The 17,370-nt window shown below is 47.4% G+C and overlaps 1 protein-coding gene across 5 annotated transcripts in view; it reads right to left on the bottom strand.

Moving 5' to 3' along the window:
- Positions 1 to 12,592: 12,592 nt before the first annotated feature.
- Positions 12,593 to 17,370, bottom strand: part of MSI1 (musashi RNA binding protein 1) — a 155,698-nt gene continuing 150,920 nt past the window's right edge. For all 5 annotated transcript variants that reach the window (XM_086942857.1, XM_086942858.1, XM_086942859.1 and 2 more), the window contains one exon: positions 12,593 to 15,903. The gene's annotated coding sequence lies outside the window, so the exon portion shown is untranslated. The remainder of the gene's footprint in view (positions 15,904 to 17,370) is intronic.

The following is a 17,370-nucleotide window of genomic DNA, read 5'->3' as shown; positions in this document are numbered from 1 at the left end:
CCTCTTCCACTTAAACGCTTATGACGCTCTTGTGGAGGGTCTCTTAGCTTCTTTTAAAATGTGCATGCAAACAGGAGGCAGTTTCAAATGTCCGTATTGCAGGACCTCAGGAACCATGCTGTCAAGTTCAGTGAGGGAAGGTTGGGATGAAGAATCCTCCCGCCCATCTTGGTCAGCAGGTCCGGCCTGCAAGGTAGTCTCCTGTGTGGAATTACCGACAGATGAAGAAGGTCTGGGTACCACCACTGCTGTGGCCAGTCTGAAGCTATCAGAATCATCTTCATGTTGGATCTGATGAGCTTGGACACCACCTTCGGGATCAGGGGCAGAGGAGGAAAGGCGTAGGCAAATGTCTCTGACCAATCCATCAAAAGCGCATTCCCCCCTTGTCCCTGGACGGTGGAATCTGGACGCGAAGGCGTGGCATTTTCTATTTTCGTCATCTGCGAATAAATCTATTTCCGGACGACCCCAACAATGGAAAAGGTCCGCCACCACCTCGTCGTTTAGCACCCAGTCTGGCTGATCTTCGAAGTGCCTGCTGAGTGTGTCTGCCTTGACATTGAGCTCTCCTGGAAGGTGCCTGCGACTCCAGGGAGAGAGGACATGACCGAGTACCACCCTGTTTGTTTAGGTACAACATGGTGGTCGTGTTGTCGGTCTGGACCAGGACTGAGTTGGATTCGATTGCAGGTAGGAAAGCTTTCAGAGTAAGGTGAACGGCTCGCAGCTCCAGCATATTGATGTGGTAGGTTTGCTCCTTTGAAGACCACCATCCTTGTATCTAAAGGCACCCCATGTGTGCCCCCCAGCCTTGCAGAGACGCGTCTGTCACCACCGATTGTATTGGAAGTGGCTGGTGAAAAGGAACTCAAACCAACAGATTCTGAAGCTGAGTCCACCATTTGAGGGAGGATCTCGCTGCTTGGGAGAGACATATCCGATCTTCCCAGAGACTTGTTGATTGATCCCACTGGTCCTCCAGAGTCTGCTACAAAAGGCGCATCCTCAGTCTGGTGTTGGGGATGAGAAAGATGCAGGAAGCCATGGATCCTAGCAGGGATGCCACCTGCCGGACTGTCGGATTCTGCACCTGGAGGAGAAGCTTGCACTTCTGTCTCATTGAAGACAGTCTCTCCTCCAAAGGAAACGCTCTTCCCAAGCTTGTGTCTAGAGTGGAGCCGAGGTAGTGGATGGTCTGGGTGGGCTGCTGTACTGACTTCTCCATGTTGACATGGAGGCCTAGATCGTGTAACTTGCAGACAGATCTGGAAGTCGTTTCTCACTTGCAAAGGGGTTGGACCTTTCAGCAGCCAGTCGTCCAAGTATGGAGAGACGAAGAGACCTTTTCTGTGTAGAAAAGCCGCCACCACTGCCATACATTTGGTGAAGACTCGTGGAGCCGACTTGAGTCCGTTTTGTAATGTTAATGTTTGTGGCCGACCACAAACCGCAGGTACTTGCGATGACGTTTTGCAAAAGGAATATGGAAGTACGCATCTTGGAGGTCCACCGAACACATCCAATCTCCTATTTGTAGATGTGGACATATTTGGTGAAGGGCCAACATGCAAAACTTCTCCTTCACTGTGACCTTGTTCAAAAGTCGAAGGTCCAGGATAGGTCAAAACTTGTGCTCCTGATCTTTTTTGGGGACAAGAAAGTGCCTGGAGTAAACTCCTCTTCCTCTTTGAGAGGGCAGAACTTCTTCTATAGCCTGCGTTCGAAGAAGAGCCTTCACCTCCTTCCGAAGCAGCTGTAGCTGGTGAGGATGAGACTTTTTCGGTGGAATGTCCTTTGGAAGTGCACGGAAACGAAGCTCGTATCCATTGCATAGTATATTCAGCACCCAACAATCTTTTGTGATGCTGACCCACTCTGGCAGATGTTGTGAAAACTTCCTCCCACTGAAGTGGGTAACGCCCGCGGAGGAAGCCACTGCTCATGACTTCCCTCCTGCTCTCGCTGTGGTAGAGTATTTTTGTTGGTGACCACCTCTACCTCTGTTGGACTTTCTTCCCTGAAACTGGGACTTCCCCTGGTTCTTGTTCTGGGACCACTGAGGGGTTTGAACCCTCTGCTGAGGCCCCTTGCGCTGGTTGGTTTTGTACCGACGCTTGAACTCTTTCTTTTTCTCCAAACCAACTGCTTTAAGAGTGTCCAGCTCGGTTTTCATTCTATTCATCTCTTCATCTGCGTGTATGCCGAAGAGAGAAGAGCCTGAGAATGGAAGATTCAATATCCCCTGCTGTGCATCTGGTTTGAGTCCTGTTAACAGTTTGGCGCACAGTGTCACATCTGGATCTCCCCTTGATCCCCTCCCCCCGAAAGTCTGGAAGACTTTTGGCAAAGAAACCCTCCCGTGGCTGAGGCAGATGTGTAATCAATCATTGTTGGAGGGAACTGTCCCGGACTGCTGGAACAGGTGGTGGTGACCCCGCTGATTAAGAAACCTACCCTCGATCCATCAGTCCCGGCCAGTTTCAGACCAATTTCTCTTTTGCCCTATCCGGTCAAAATCCTGGAGAAGGCAGTCAGTGGGACACTGTCGTGTTTTCTGGAAGAAAATCTATTACTTGACAAAGACCAATTTGGGTTTCGACCGGGCTATGGAACTGAGACGGCGTTTGTCACCATGATGGATAACCTGCGAATGCGTGCCGACAACGGGAATGTCACGGTTTTAGGCTTCCCGATATGTCGGCAGCATTCGACACGGTAAACCACTCTATCCTAGTGGAAAGACTTAGGAGGCTGGGGGTGAAGGGGCGAGCACTGCAATGGATCCAGTCTTACTTGACGGGGAGACAGCAGGTTGTGTCCTTAGCACCATTTTCCTCTAGTAAATCGCCGGTAATATATGGAGTGCCGCAGGGCTCTGCGATCAGCCCCATTTTGTTTACTATATATCTGCAGCCCTTGCTTCTTATTATCTTTTAGAGTTAGCCTAGTTAACTATGCTGATGATACTCAGTTGGCGTTCTCCTTAGAAGGTGAACACGCAATCTTCCTGGATACCTTCCAGCAGTGCATGCAATGCACGGCTGGCTGGCTCAGGAGAAATTCCCTTCAGTTTAATAGCAAGAAGACCAAGGTGCTGTATTGCTCCTCCGCAAGGATACCTAAACATCTACCTTGTGAACTCAAACTCACTCCTGAGGAGGGATGTTAACCTCCAGATGGAGTCTCATGCAAATAAGAATGCTAATGTATGCTTTTCCTTGATACGGCTGCTGCGAAAAATACTACCGTTACTACCAATGGACTCTCGCCCGGAGGTGGTATGAAGCACAGTATTAAGCAGGCTGGATTATTGTAACTCTCTGTACTCAGGCGCCCCACGTTACTTCATCCAGGGCTTGCAGAGAGTACAGTCTGCAGCGGCGAAATTGGCACTCAATAGGTTGCGCAGTTCATCTTCCACCTTGGCTCTTAGAGAGCTACATTGGCTGCCTATTAAGGAAAGGATACATTTTAAGTCCTTATGTCTGATTTTCAGAGCAGTGCACAAACTGGGACTTATTCCCATGCAGGAAAAATTTAGGTGGTATCAACCCAAGCGGAATCTTCGCTCCTCGAGTGCCGGCCTTTTGTCGACGATCTCCTGGCGCATATTCCATGCGCGTAAGAGTGCGCTGATAGCACCACGCCGTCGCCGCTGTGCTAATCATCTGATTCGCCACTAGAGATCCTTCGGTTACTATTTCATCAAAGTCCTTCTGGTCTTCTTTTGGCAGCTTTGTCTTGAAGCTCTCCAAAGAGTCCCATATAGCTCTGTCATACCGGCGTAACAATGCAGCCGCGCTGGAGACCTTAAGGGTAGCAGCAGCAGAATTACAGGCCTTGCGACCCCACGAGTCCTGGGACCTACTCCCCTTATCCGGAGGAACTGAAGAAGTAGCAGTGACAGCATGTGTCTTCCGTGCTGCAGCGAAGATGACTGAGTATGTAGGTGGGTCCGTCTTAACGAAGACCGGATCTGAGGTAGCCGGCTTGTATTTCTTTTGGATGCGAGCCGGCATCGCCTTAATGTTTGCTGGAGAAAGGAAAGTGTCCATGACCGGGTCAAGGATTCCAGGAACCAATGGAAGCAATGGTCGAGATGCAGTCTTCTGATGAAGTGTCTTGAAAATCACTGTTGTTGTGACTTGTGGAACAGACATCTCGATGAGTTTCTGAGTCCCTCTCTGCAGAACCTCATGGTATGTATTAATGACGTCTATTGGAGAGACCCTAGAAATAGGGCTGTCCGACAGCGTGGGAAAATAATCCCTATTGAAGGAACGGGTAGAGGAAGTTGAGGAAGTATATGGTGTTCTTCTACTTCTACGATGAGCACTGTGCCTCCTTTCTCGTGACCTGACTGCGCGTTCCTCTCGCCTGGGGGAACGTGATCTATAATGCCTTCCCTCAGGGGGTCTCTCGTGCCTATGTCTGGGAGAGCTCACTCTGTCCACCTCTTCCACCAGTCTCTGAAGCGGGGATCTGTGAACAGGACTGGCATACTCTTCCATTCGCCTTATCGCCCCTGAATCCTGCCAGTGACGTAAGGGCAGCTGCCATCTTGGTGACAACTGAACAGCAGAAGGAGCCTCCTTTTGTCTTGAAGGAGACTTGTGTACATGGCTGTAGCTTCCGGAGTGGCTGATCTTGAAAAAGCCTGCCTGGAAGAGTGAGAGGACGAATGGCACGAGGCTGACTCCGTCACCAGGACCACAGATCCATCTCTAGACCTCACTGAGGCCTGCCTCGACGTCAAACCAGCACGCATTCTAGCGTCTATCTTGGCTCCTGACTTCTTGCTGGTTGAACCTCCTGTTTGCTCGACGTCGAACGCCGTCTCGACGGTGACCGATGTCGATGAGAAGCAGGTGAAGAATGCTGCCTCGATGTCGAACGGCGGTGTAAAGCCGACGACGGAGGGGCTCTCTCTCTCTTGACGCCGAGCTTCACTTAGACCACGGCGGAGTAGTGTACATTCTCGGCGTCGAAGGTCTGCGAGACGACAATGGAGAGATATTTTCCGCCCTCGACGCCAAACGCCATCAAGACGACGATGAAGATCTCATCCTCGACGCCGATCGTCGCCGAGTTGACGACGGCGGAGGAATCTTAGCTCTAGACGTCAATCGCTGATGGAACTGCGATGACAGAAGTAAGCCTGCCCTCGACGCCGATCGTCGCCGAGTTAACGACGGCAGAGGGATTTGGCTCCTCGACGCCGATCGTCGCCAGGTTGCCGACGGCGGAGGGGTGACACTCCTCGACGCCGATCGTCGCCGGGTTGACGATGGCGGAGGGGTCTTGTTCCTCGACGTGGATCGTCGCCGGGTAGACGAATGCAAGGGATACCGAATCTTCGATGTCGACGACGTACCTGAAGTATTCTTTGCTCTCGACGGCGAGCCTGCTGTAGAGGATCTTTTCTTGGATAAATGACCCACCGGTAGATCTTGTCTCAGCGCCGAGCCCGACGCTGAAGTAGAAGGACGCGAGGTCTTGCTTCTAGATGGTGTTCTAGAACTCTTGGAGCCCTTTCTCACTGGAGACCTTCTTCTAGATGACTTATCTGCCAGGCCATACAGGTGAAATATTTCCCTGTCCTTCAGGTTCTCCTAGACAGGGTTTGGCATTGAGGACTGGTCTTAGGGTCATGATCCTCAGGTAGACAAAGTATACAGACCTCATTAGGGTCTGTTTTGGCCTTCTTTTTCCACAAGAAGGGCAGGAGTCAAAAAGAGATGGCATTTTAAGCTGTTAAAAATGCCCAAACCTGTCAGAAAAAGACAGCCTCTTACTTCAAAAGATGAAAAACGTCGAAGTAAGGAATAAAAGTTGTGAAAAGTGAAGAGATTTTCTGACAAAAGTCAGAAAAAAATGGAGCTGTGTTGCCAGGATCCTTCCTGAAGGAGCCGGAAAGAACAACTGACCTAACTGTCACCCCTGAGGCATGATGGGAAGCTGGGGGTCAGGAGTGCCTTAAAGGCACGGTGTCAGTGTTTTCTCTATGTAGCTATAGGTTAGGTTTTCAGTCATTTTAGACTAGGTGTTTGCAAAGCAGCATGGGAGCTGTCTATGCTTTCAGTTCTTTATGAGAATGTCTACTGTTTGCTGAGCATTAAAACAAATTCTAAACACATTTTATTGTTGTTTTTCCTGTTTCTAATGCATGTTTTCATGTGATGATGGAAATTCCTTGCAGCATGATTCAGCTCTGTAGTGTTCTAGGCTGCAGTTGCTTGTTTATATATATATCTATATATGGGTATATATACATATATATATATATATGGATATATATATGTGGGGCACATATATGAAATGCGTTACTTACCTGTAACTGCAGTTATCCAGTATTAGTGTCTTTCATAGATTCACATGCCTGAATCATTCCCCGTAGTCGAGACGGGAGCCTCCGGTATATAAAAAAGTAATGTCCTAAGACATACATATAAAGGAATAGGCCTAAGGGTCTCACCTTAGTGTCCTATCTAGGTCCTTATGCAGGAAGGACCAAACAGAGTAGGCCCAAGGGTCCCACCCTGGTAGCCTATCTGTGTCCTTTTGTAAAAAGGACCAAAGTAAAGAGAAACAACCAATCAGCTACTACCTCCTTCTAGAACCTTCCTGTCAGGAGCCTCAGTCTCTCAGATTTTCGTACGCACCAAGCTAGTTAGGCGTAAACTTGTTAGAGAGATAGGTGAGTCCTTCCAGGGGAGGCGGGAGGGTGCATGTGAATCTATGAAAGACACTAATACTGGATTACTGCAGTTACAGGTAAGTAACGCATTTCTTATCCAGTATTTGGGTGTCTTTCATAGATTCACATGCCTGAATCAGAGTAGCAAGCAATACAATATGCACATTCTGTGATGGTACAGCATACATAAGTCTGAAGATAATACATATCTGCGACTGTAAATCAACAACATACAATGTCATGTAGTATCTAGGAATAAAGAGATGTGCATACCAGTAAAGGATGGTGGGAAGTAAGAAGGCTCACCTCACTGGAATAGATGGCGAAGCACTGCTCTGCCCACTGCTGCATCTTTCGTCAGCTCAGTATCCAAGCAGTAGTGCCTGGTGAAGGTATGCGGGGACCTCCAGGTCGCCGCTCTACAGATGTCCAGGAGTGGCACTCCAGCAAACAGTGCCGCAGACGTGGACATGGCTCTCGTGGAATGGACTTTGACCCGCGAGTCCAAAGGCCGCCCAGCCTTGTCATGGCAGAAAGTTATCGCTGAAGAGATCCACCTTGATATACTTTTGTTTCGTCAGGGGCATGCCCTTCCTTGGTCTGCTAAATGCAACAAAGAGTTGGGATGATTTTCTGAAGTGTCTTGTTCTGTCAATGTAGAATTTGAGACATCTCTTCAGATCTAATGAATGCAGGGTTCTTTCAGCCGTAGTAGTTGGGTTTGGAAAGAACGATTTTAGAACCACTGGCTCATTAAGGTGGAAGTCCGAGGGGACTTTGGGTATGAATCGTGGGTTAGTGCGCAGGATGACTCTGTCCTCTCTGAATTGTAGAAAAGGGTCTTGGATGGAGAGAGCTTGCAATTCACCGACCCTTCTGGCAGAGGTTAGAGCCAGGAGGAGGGCCGTCTTCCATGAAAGGAATTTGATATCCGTTTTGTGGATAGGTTCGAAGGGGTGCTTCATCAGTTGGTGAAGGACCACGTTGAGGTGCCACAACGGAGGGATAGGTCTTGGCCTTGGAAAGGACCTGAATAGGCCTTTCAGGAACTGTTTGATAAGCCTGTCCGCCCACATGGAAGGACCCTTAGAAGTTCTTGTGAACCTGGATATTGCTGCTAGATGTACCTTGATGGACGCATGTGCAAGGCCTGACTGCGCCAGGTGTAGCAGATATGGTAGCAGTTGCTGTGGGGTGACATGGAAAGGGTGTAGGCTTTCTGTCGCACACCAGACACAGAAGCGCTTCCATTTAAGAGAATAGGTCTTTTTAGTGCTGTCAGCTCTAGCTTTAGCGAGGACATCTCTGCACTCCTGCGGAATGTTCAGGTGGCTGAATTCGCGGTATTCAGGAGCCAGGCTGATAACTTCAGAGGGCCCAGGTTCGGGTGGAGAACTTGTCCTTGGGACATTGTGAGCAGGGCCGGATGACTGTGTAGGCGAAGAGGTGGTTGGATAGACAGGCGATGAAGTTCCGTGTACCAATGCTGCCTCGGCCAGGATGGGGCGATGAGAATCAGGGTGCAGGGCTCCGACTTCATCTTCCTGAGGACCCTGGGTATCAGTGGAAATGGCGGAAAGGCGTAAGCAAACACGTTCCGCCAAGCTATGGAAAATGCATTCCCTAGGGTTCCTGGTTGGGGAAGCCTGCTTGCGAAGCTTGGGCATTTGGCGTTCTCCCTGGTGGCAAAAAGGTCTATCTGCGGGGTTCCCCAGTCCGCAAAGATGTAGTTCAGCGCCTCCATATCCAGCTCCCACTCGTGGGATAGAGACTGTTCCCTGCTCAGGGCGTCCGTCAGGAAGTTGTCTTTGCCCGGAACGTATTCGGCTTTGAGTGTTATTCCATGCTGTAGGAGCCAATTCCAGACTCTCTGAGATTCTTGAGAGAGTGAAAGCGAACGCGTCCCTCCCTGTTTGTTCAGGTAGTGCATCGTCGTGGTGTTGTCTGTTCGGACGAGCACTGGGGAGTTTCGGATGCGTGGGAGGAAAGATTGGAGAGCTAGAAAGACTGCCCTTAGCTCCAGAATGTTGATATGGAGTTTGGATTCCTGCGGCGTCCATTTGCCGTTGATCTGGAGTTCTTGCAGGACCGCTCCCCAGCCCTCTAGGGATGCGTCCGTTGTGACCACATGTGGTTCCGCCGGAAGCAGGAACGGCAGTCCCTGCAACAGGTGTTTGGGCGACCTCCACCATTGTAGATGATTGACTATAGTTCGTGTGACTCGTATGCGGTCTTCGAATGATCCCGCAGCTTGTGTCCACTGTCTTGTCAGTCCTTCCTGGAGGGGGCGCATTTTGAGACAGCAGTGTGGAATGAGCAGAATGCATGAAGACATCATGCCGAGGAGAGACTTGAAGATACGGACAGTCAGAGTCTTTCTGGATGCCACTAACGTGGCTAAGGAGATGAGTTTTGTTTTTCTCTCCTGCGAGGGGAAGGCTCTCGCGCGTTCCGTGTCCAGGGTCGCTCCAAGGAAAGTGATGACTTTGCTTGGTTTCAGTGATGACTTCTCTCTGTTGGAGTGACCGGTGATAATTCCGACCCGGTCCTTATCGGGTAGTTTCTGTTGAAACGAGAACGGCACCGATGGTTTTCGGTTGCCGTCAGCCAAAAGGTTGGGTGTAGGGTTTCACAGCGTAAATAATCAAAATCTGTATATTTGGGCCGTTTGTTGCCCGTGGTCAAGCTTGGTGCAGCTTCGGTTTCCAAGTGAAACCCTACACCCAACCTTTTGGCTGACGGCAACCGAAAACCATCGGTGCCGTTCTCGTTTCAACAGAAACTACCCGATAAGGACTGGGTCGGAATTATCACCGGTCACCCGCCCTGAAGAGTCACAGCCACATGCTGTGATGAAACACGTGTAGGCTAGAGTGACAGGTACAGTGATTCCCGAAAGGAGAACACTGTTGATTAATAAAACGTTTGAAAATTTACGTTTGGTCTGATCTATCCCATATGTATGAATACTTGAAGATTGAAATTTCATTTGATACGTATAGTGTGCTCTGGATCCCTGCTCAATCACAATAAGAGGGAGGTCCCTGAACCTCTTCTCCTTACAGAGGTTAAGGTTTTCCTCTGGCCAAGAAGCACCTACCTTAAAGCCACGATACTCTGAAACTTTACCGTGAGAAGTTGAGCGCCAAATTTCTGAACACTAAAAAACCTGCTCACAGACTATACGTCAATGGCACAGTCAATCAATTCAGAAGCCGATGTTTGGCCCTCTAGGAGTAGTGAGTGTGCCTCCTCTTTCATATCCTCTGGCAGGTTAGCGAGGTAGGGCGCGATGTCCGCCCAGAGCTGACGGTTGTAGCGGCCCAGGAGTGCAATCGAATTTGCGATCTTCACCGTCGTTGCAGACGTGGTGGAAAAGCGTTTTCCAATGGCATCTAGCTTCCTGCCTTCCTTATCGGGTGGCGTTGATAAGGGAGACGCAGGGTTGCGCGAATTCTTCTGCGCTGCTTGAGTAACCACGGAGTCTGCCTTGGGGTGACCCGTGAGGCATGCTGGTGCCGAAGATGTAGCTTTGTATTTTTTATCAAGCCTGGGCACTATTACCTGCAGAGAAGCTGGCGTCTGCATTAGTTGTTTGCCCCATTTCAATAGGTAGTCAATAATCGGGATCGATCTTGTCGTCTTTTTCGTAGGTTCCTTAAAATCATAGAGGAAACATTCAGTCTCCTGTGTTTCCAGGGACATATGGAACCTTTTGGCTGCCCTCTCAATGAGGTTATGGAAGCCACCAATGTCCGCGGGTGGAGACTCCGAAGACTGTGGCTCTGGAGAGGCCGGAGAGTGAGTGACGTAGTCCTGGTCTGCATCAGGGTCTGAGTCATCATCGCGGACTTCCCCCTCTTCATGGTCTCTCTCATCGTCGTCGGACGAGATGGTGTCTTGTGCTGGATCGTGATTTCTAGGAAGTACCAGCGGAGGGGGCTTATGTCGAGGTACAGGAGCAGGTACCTGTGGAGCTGGAGGTGCAACAGGAGTGGTTTTTTCTGGAAACCGATCTTTATAGTCTTTGATGAGGAATTGTAGGTCTGAAACGATGGATGCTGGCAGGCACACCATTGGTGTCACTTGTGTGTGTACCTGAGTATGAACAGTTTGATCCACATATTCCTCTACTTCTTGTTCCTCATCTGTACTCTGGCACTTAAGCACCAGTTCCGAAGGGCTAGTGGCCTGAGTAAACAGTTCCTCATCCAGTTCCTGGTCTTGTAAGAAGCAGGATGGTGTTAGTTGTTGCACCTGACTAGGTGATGTCATGTCCGGTGTGATTGGCTTTTTAGTTATTTTGATCGTGACATGAGACGTCTGGGCATCCATAGCATGCGAGAGCAGTTCAGACTCTTTCCAGGTACTAGTTGCCGTCGACGCCTGTGTCGGCGGTGCCACCAAAGAGCTTTCCGTCGTCGGCGGAATTTTACTCTTCGTCGACGGTATGTCTGTCGACGATGCCCTCGTCGACGTTGTTCTCGTCGACGACAACTTTTCCGTCGTCGACGGCTTCGTCGCCGTCGACGGGGTGCTCCTCGTCGACGAGGGAGGCTTCGTCGACGTTGCGGCTTTCGTCGACGGTGTCGTCGTCGATGTCTTCGGCGTCGACCGCGTCGTCGACGACGTAGTCCTAGTCGTCGAGGGAACGGTAGATGGCACAGGTCTACTCGTCGACGATGAAGGTGTCGTTCTCGTCGACGAGGAAGACGCCGACGTGGCCTTAGTCGTCGACACTGTTGACGTCGTCGACACTGTTGTCGTCGACGTAGAGACGGTTTTCAGCGCTGAGGAGGCCATCGACGTTGTCGTCGCCGGAATCAGCGGCTTCTTCCTGGGGACAGGAAGGTCCTTGTCAGACACAGGTGGCTTGCCCTCTGAAGACTTTCTGGCCTTCTTAGGAGGGGTGTCTGAGGGGCCAGGGGAGGAAACCCTAGGCCTCTTCAAGGAGAACTGCGAGGCGCCAGACATGCTCTCACCTTCTGAAACCAGGTCGCTCTCAGGTTTGTTCTTAAGCCTGGTCAGCCATATCAGAAGACGTCCTTCCCGGTCCTTCTGGGTTTTATGGGAGAATGTCCTACATATTCTGCAGTCCTTGGCCTGGTGTTGGGGATAGAGGCAGTATAAACAGGTCTCATGTTTATCTTCCACGTGCAGCCTCTTTTTACCACATGAGGTACAGGCTCGAAATAGTCCTTTTTTCTGGCTATCAGCCATGGCAAAGAAGTTGTGAAAATATCGAGATTTGATGAAAAGAATAAGTTTCCTGAGGAGAACTCAGGTGGAGACTCCCTATCACAACGTGCGGTAGAAAATCTGAGAGACTGAGGCTCCTGACAGGAAGGTTCTAGAAGGAGGTAGTAGCTGATTGGTTGTTTCTCTTTACTTTGGTCCTTTTTACAAAAGGACACAGATAGGCTACCAAGGTGGGACCCTTGGGCCTACTCTGTTTGGTCCTTCCTGCATAAGGACCTAGATAGGACACTAAGGTGAGACCCTTAGGCCTATTCCTTTATATGTATGTCTTAGGACATTACTTTTTTATATACCGGAGGCTCCCGTCTCGACGACGGGGAATGATTCAGGCATGTGAATCTATGAAAGACACCCACATACTGGATAAAATAGTGTTTCCGGGGTCCCGCACATGGGAGGGAATATTCTAATGCTTATGACTATTGATGAGGATCCCTGGAAGAGAAGCTAGGATTAATTATCCCGGTATATTAACGTTTTATGCTTAAAAAGACAACATGCAAAACATTCCTTTGCATGAGAAAAATCTCCATCCATACAACATTCATTAACATCTGATGCCAAGATTTGCAGCTACAGCTCAGAGACAGATACCACATAGCGATGATTTAAAAGTTAGACTGAAGACAAACACATTTTTAAATAATTTATTAGGAATTCAAAACTGAAATCTTGAAAAAGGGGTTACAGGTCTATAGAGGAGAAACGGTGCTTCGTAATAACTTACTGGCTTAAAAACAGATCTTGTGTTTTTTAAAAACAACCAGTCCCTCCCGCACCCCCATTAAAACTGCAGCAAAAGCTTGCAGGTGGCAGCCTGAAGGAAGACACCCAGTAACCTGGGAACAGGCCCACAACAGGGACCTAGGCAAGGGCAAGACAGTCTTCCTAGCCAGCCTGGAAGTATAAAAAATACAATAAAATTCAGCGTTTTTAATAGGAAAATATTTTTAAAAAAACACAGATTCGTGCCTCAGTAAAAAGGATTATTGCTTTGCAATTCTGTAACTCTGTCCCAGAATTTACTCTCCAAAAGTGTTCACGGGTAACATCTGCCAATGTAACGGCCAGTGCCCTGGTTACACGGTAACATACAAAATCAAAGCTTTGAGGGCTTCCTTCCGGGACCTGCTTCTAAAGGACATTCTTTTGCAGCCAAGGAAAGGATGTGGAAAAATGGGTTAGTGTAATAACAGTACCTTGGTTCTTTGTGTAAGAAAAACAGCCTCTTTCATACGGATGCTGAAAGTTCCTAGTTTGCTCTTTGGTTCAATTAAAAACCAATTTCAGACCCCAGATGTCCCAGTCACACACAGACCAGGGGTATGAGGGTCCCCAGAAACATTCCAGGTGGCACAGGAAGCAGGAGCCAGAAAGAAAGGAGGCAGAGAATGGCAAACTTAGGGACTGGATGCAGCAACCTTGAATCACACAAACAGGTAGCAGGTGCCCCTCAACCACACACAAACAGGCAGTAAATATCATACACAGAAGAAGTAAGAACCAGTCCCAGACCTACAGTGACAAAGCTGGAATGCGGCATAGATACAAAGATCTGACAGGAGAGCCCAGCATCTGCCCAACCAAGAAAATCTGAGAGCAGCTGAAAAGTTGTAATGATCACACCCACAACTTTCCTAAAGGAGATACAGCACACTTAGGTTCAGAACAAAGGAGCAGTACTTCCTAACCGATTTAAGTCGGGCACCTCTGCCTAGTGATTCCAGTAGGATCACAAATTTAAGACTTCCAAAGTGTGTACCATTAATGCCTCTACAGGCAAATCACTTTGACATTTTTATAGCATGGAAGACTTTCCATTCTTGAGAATTTGATCCAACTCAAGTCCTGGGAAGGCAAAGACTTGAGAGGAATTATATGATCACAGTGAGAACAAAAAATGCAGCATAGGGGAGCTTAAGGGTAAGAGTGCTTTCTACATGTTGTTCTCCCCTCCGCAAGACAAGGAAAACAGTAATGTAACCTTTTCAGTAAAATATCCAATCAACAGTAGAAAGATATATACATTACACTGTGAGGATGCTGAGAAACGTGTTTGTCAGAACAAGCTGGGGTGTTTCGATATTCCAAAGCTCTTTCTTCACCCTCTCACACATCCAGCTATCATTTTGGCGACAATCGCCAACCATCCAAAGCTAACCTGAAGGATATATATGAACAAAGGACGAGGGTTTCCTCAACAGTAGCCCATGAAATGTAGTGGATGAGATGAAAAATAAACTGTAGCACAGCGAAGACAACATTTTAAACACATGCTGACACTGCGAAATATCAGACAACTGGACACCCTATATGTGTTGGAGGTTATAAATTGGACAAAAACACAAGTCAGACCTGTCAGGGGCCACAGTAACATTGTTCCAACAAGAAAGGCATAAAGTCATACTGGCCAAAGCCTTTCTATAAGAGTCAGACACTTCTATGAGCTAATCCATTTCAAGGAGTGTCAAGAGCATTGAAATAAAAGACATACTAATATTGAAAGCCCAATGAGAGCTTGACAACAGCCCCTTATAAACACATTTAAAGGCCATCTTGTAATAAGAAGATTGCAATTCAAAGCTGCAAAGGGAACTTCACAGGGAATCCTTCATAAAACCGCAAGTCCCCCTTTGAGGAAGAAGGAAATCAAATAGCTTTACATGGTTTAACAAGCATAACAATTATACAATTAATACATTTTTTAGAGATTTGCTAGGTTTTAAAATATTCATAATTTTTTTAGTTAAATAATTGAAAACTACACTATTTCTTTACTGTTTCCAAGTGACACATCCATTTGCAGTGAATTGTATATGCCACCTTCCCAAGATGGCCACTATTAACGTGCATCTGAGGAAGTAAAGAGCTTTAACATTCTAGTCTTTCTTCTACCTCTACTGTCACTGACATCTGTTCAGACCATAGCTTGTCTGGGAAAATTATGGGAATCTATATAGGCTGCAGCCAGTCTGGGAATATCACAGACAACTTTTCAAGCAGCAGCCTCTGTGGAATGATAGCTGGCATCTTGACAGACCAATGCATGCCAGGAAGTGTCACAGACATCTCTTTGCAGTCAGCAGTAACAGTTCAGAATTCAATATTTACATATTATACACAGAAAAAAACACAAAACCAATAAAAAAAATATTTGTGACCCAATACGTGTCTCATATAGCAAAATATACATTTTTGTTCCGTGGGTCTGTCCATTCCTTCTGTCTCTTGACGTTTCACAGATTTAAAAGGTGACATTTGCATGAGGCAGCCAGAGAAAATGTCCACACATTTATCGCAGCATTGCCACGTCCTCGGGTCTCCTCTGGCAGTAGTGCCAAGCAGACAATGCAGTCCAAACAATTAAAAACAAATGCAATATCAAATAAAAACATCCCTTAGTAAACTAGCTAAATCACAATCACAAAATGAATTCCCAAATGTTCCTACTGCACTCTGCAAAGAGCACCACATAATATGGGAGTAACAAAAAAAAGTTTTTAAAAAAAATGAACTACTTGCTATTAAAATAAATACACCAAGGATTTCTGAAGTGTAAACTTCTGTGGTTAGTAAAAGCGAGATGATGTGCTTCATGGAAAGGAAGGGGCAATGGGTGGTGGGGATTAAAGAAATGTGAAATGACAGATGATCTCCATGGGATTGAAAAGGACAGTTTGGATGTAAGCCAATTTGCTTTGTATTTGCTTTGTGCAGGACAAGAGGACGAAGAGGAGATGGAAAAACAGGAGAGGTAAGGCGCAGATCCGCTCTGGGCTAGGGGAATGAATAAGGACAGGTCAGGAGTGAGTTGTTGCTCTCCTGAGGAAGAGAGGGGTCCAGCTGGAGCTTGGCAGCCGGCAGTGTATTCAGAATGCCAAAATCTGAGCAAATTCCCGGCTTCTCTTGAATGCTCCTGCTACATTTCCTCCATCACTGGGACTCTAGAGTGTAAGAACAAGACAAAAGCATTGATATTTTACTGTTTCTACAAGTCCACTTGGGCTCTTGTTCCATTACACAAATTTCATGGATGGATTCTCCATACCCTCACATTCACATCTTCCGAAACTACACTCTCCAACCAATCTTAAACCAGCCCACACACACTAATTTCTACTGAACCTTCATCTTCTACATTAAGTTCAAATCAGTTTATGTTTATCTAACAAAATCATTGTGCTTATTTGAAGCCTTGCCTCATGCTCTGGTCTCCAATAAGAAAATGTTACTACCTGTAATCCTAGTTCATGGGCATTCTTTCGGACTCCATAAAAATAGAACATCTATGCACATGTGTGATCACTGATACACGTTTACAAAATATTTTTAATGTTAAAATGAATTAAAATAAAAAGCCTAGTAAGAGGCAACATTTCCTCTTTTTTTTTATTAAGCCTGTAATCCAAATCAACCAAATAATGTTTTGCTGAAAATACCAGCATTTGATTTTTTTGTTTTAAACAGAGAAAAAGGAGACTCTAACATAGGTTCTAAATATACTGTAAAACATTTGGCAGTGTTACAGATAACTAAATGAGAGGGTTGACAAGTATAAAATGTTACTGGCTTATAGTAGGAAAAGAATTATGATGATGTACAGTTCAGTGGCACTGGTAACTATAGTAAGACTAGCATCTACGCTGGGACCTCTGTCACTGCACTGTGCTTTTGTTGGCTTTTCATTGGCTTTTGATATTAAAGCACTCTCTTGACTGTAAGTAAATTTACAGGCAGGGATGTGTTGTCGTCCCTATGATGTTTGTTGTATTGAACAGCGAGCCGCATTCTAAAGACAAAGAAAACCTCCATATTGAAGGGGTAAGTTAAAAATCCTTGACATACAAAATGCCTTGATTCTGAGTGTCTTAACTTTAAATGTCCTAACAATGATTAGAACAGAAATACCAAACATTGGAGGGAAGTTCAGGGTTCAGGCCTGGTCACACGCAGAGCAGAAGAGGAAGAGGCTTGCTCATTCTCCTAGAGCTACTGGATACAGAATGGCACTTTTCTTACTTCATTTGGGTTGGTCTTAAAAGGAAAACTCCACCAATGTTCCCTATCTTCCTATATGCAATCTCCAGACACATCCCACACATCTTTCGAGTGAGAATCCATAAAGGAAATGGCACATGTTCAGCTTGTCCTTAGCCGGTTCGATGCTGATGACGGAACCGCTCCGTCATCAGCTGCGGTTGGGCTGTGCTGATGACGGAGCGGTTACGTCATGGCCCGGCCGCCGCCCCAGCGCGGCGCTGATTTTGCACCTGCGCGGCGCGTTCTATTAGGCGGGCGGGACCATGACGGAACCGCTCAGTCACGAGCACAGCCCAACCGCGGCTGGTGACAGAGCGGTTCTGTCACCAGCATGCGGCCGCCATGCGGCCGCCCCGCCCTTTTAGCGCTGC

The sequence above is a fragment of the Lissotriton vulgaris genome, chromosome 11, assembly GCF_964263255.1.
Source record: "Lissotriton vulgaris chromosome 11, aLisVul1.2, whole genome shotgun sequence".
Classification (NCBI taxonomy): domain Eukaryota; kingdom Metazoa; phylum Chordata; class Amphibia; order Caudata; family Salamandridae; genus Lissotriton; species Lissotriton vulgaris.
This window is presented reverse-complemented; position numbering and strand designations above follow the sequence as displayed.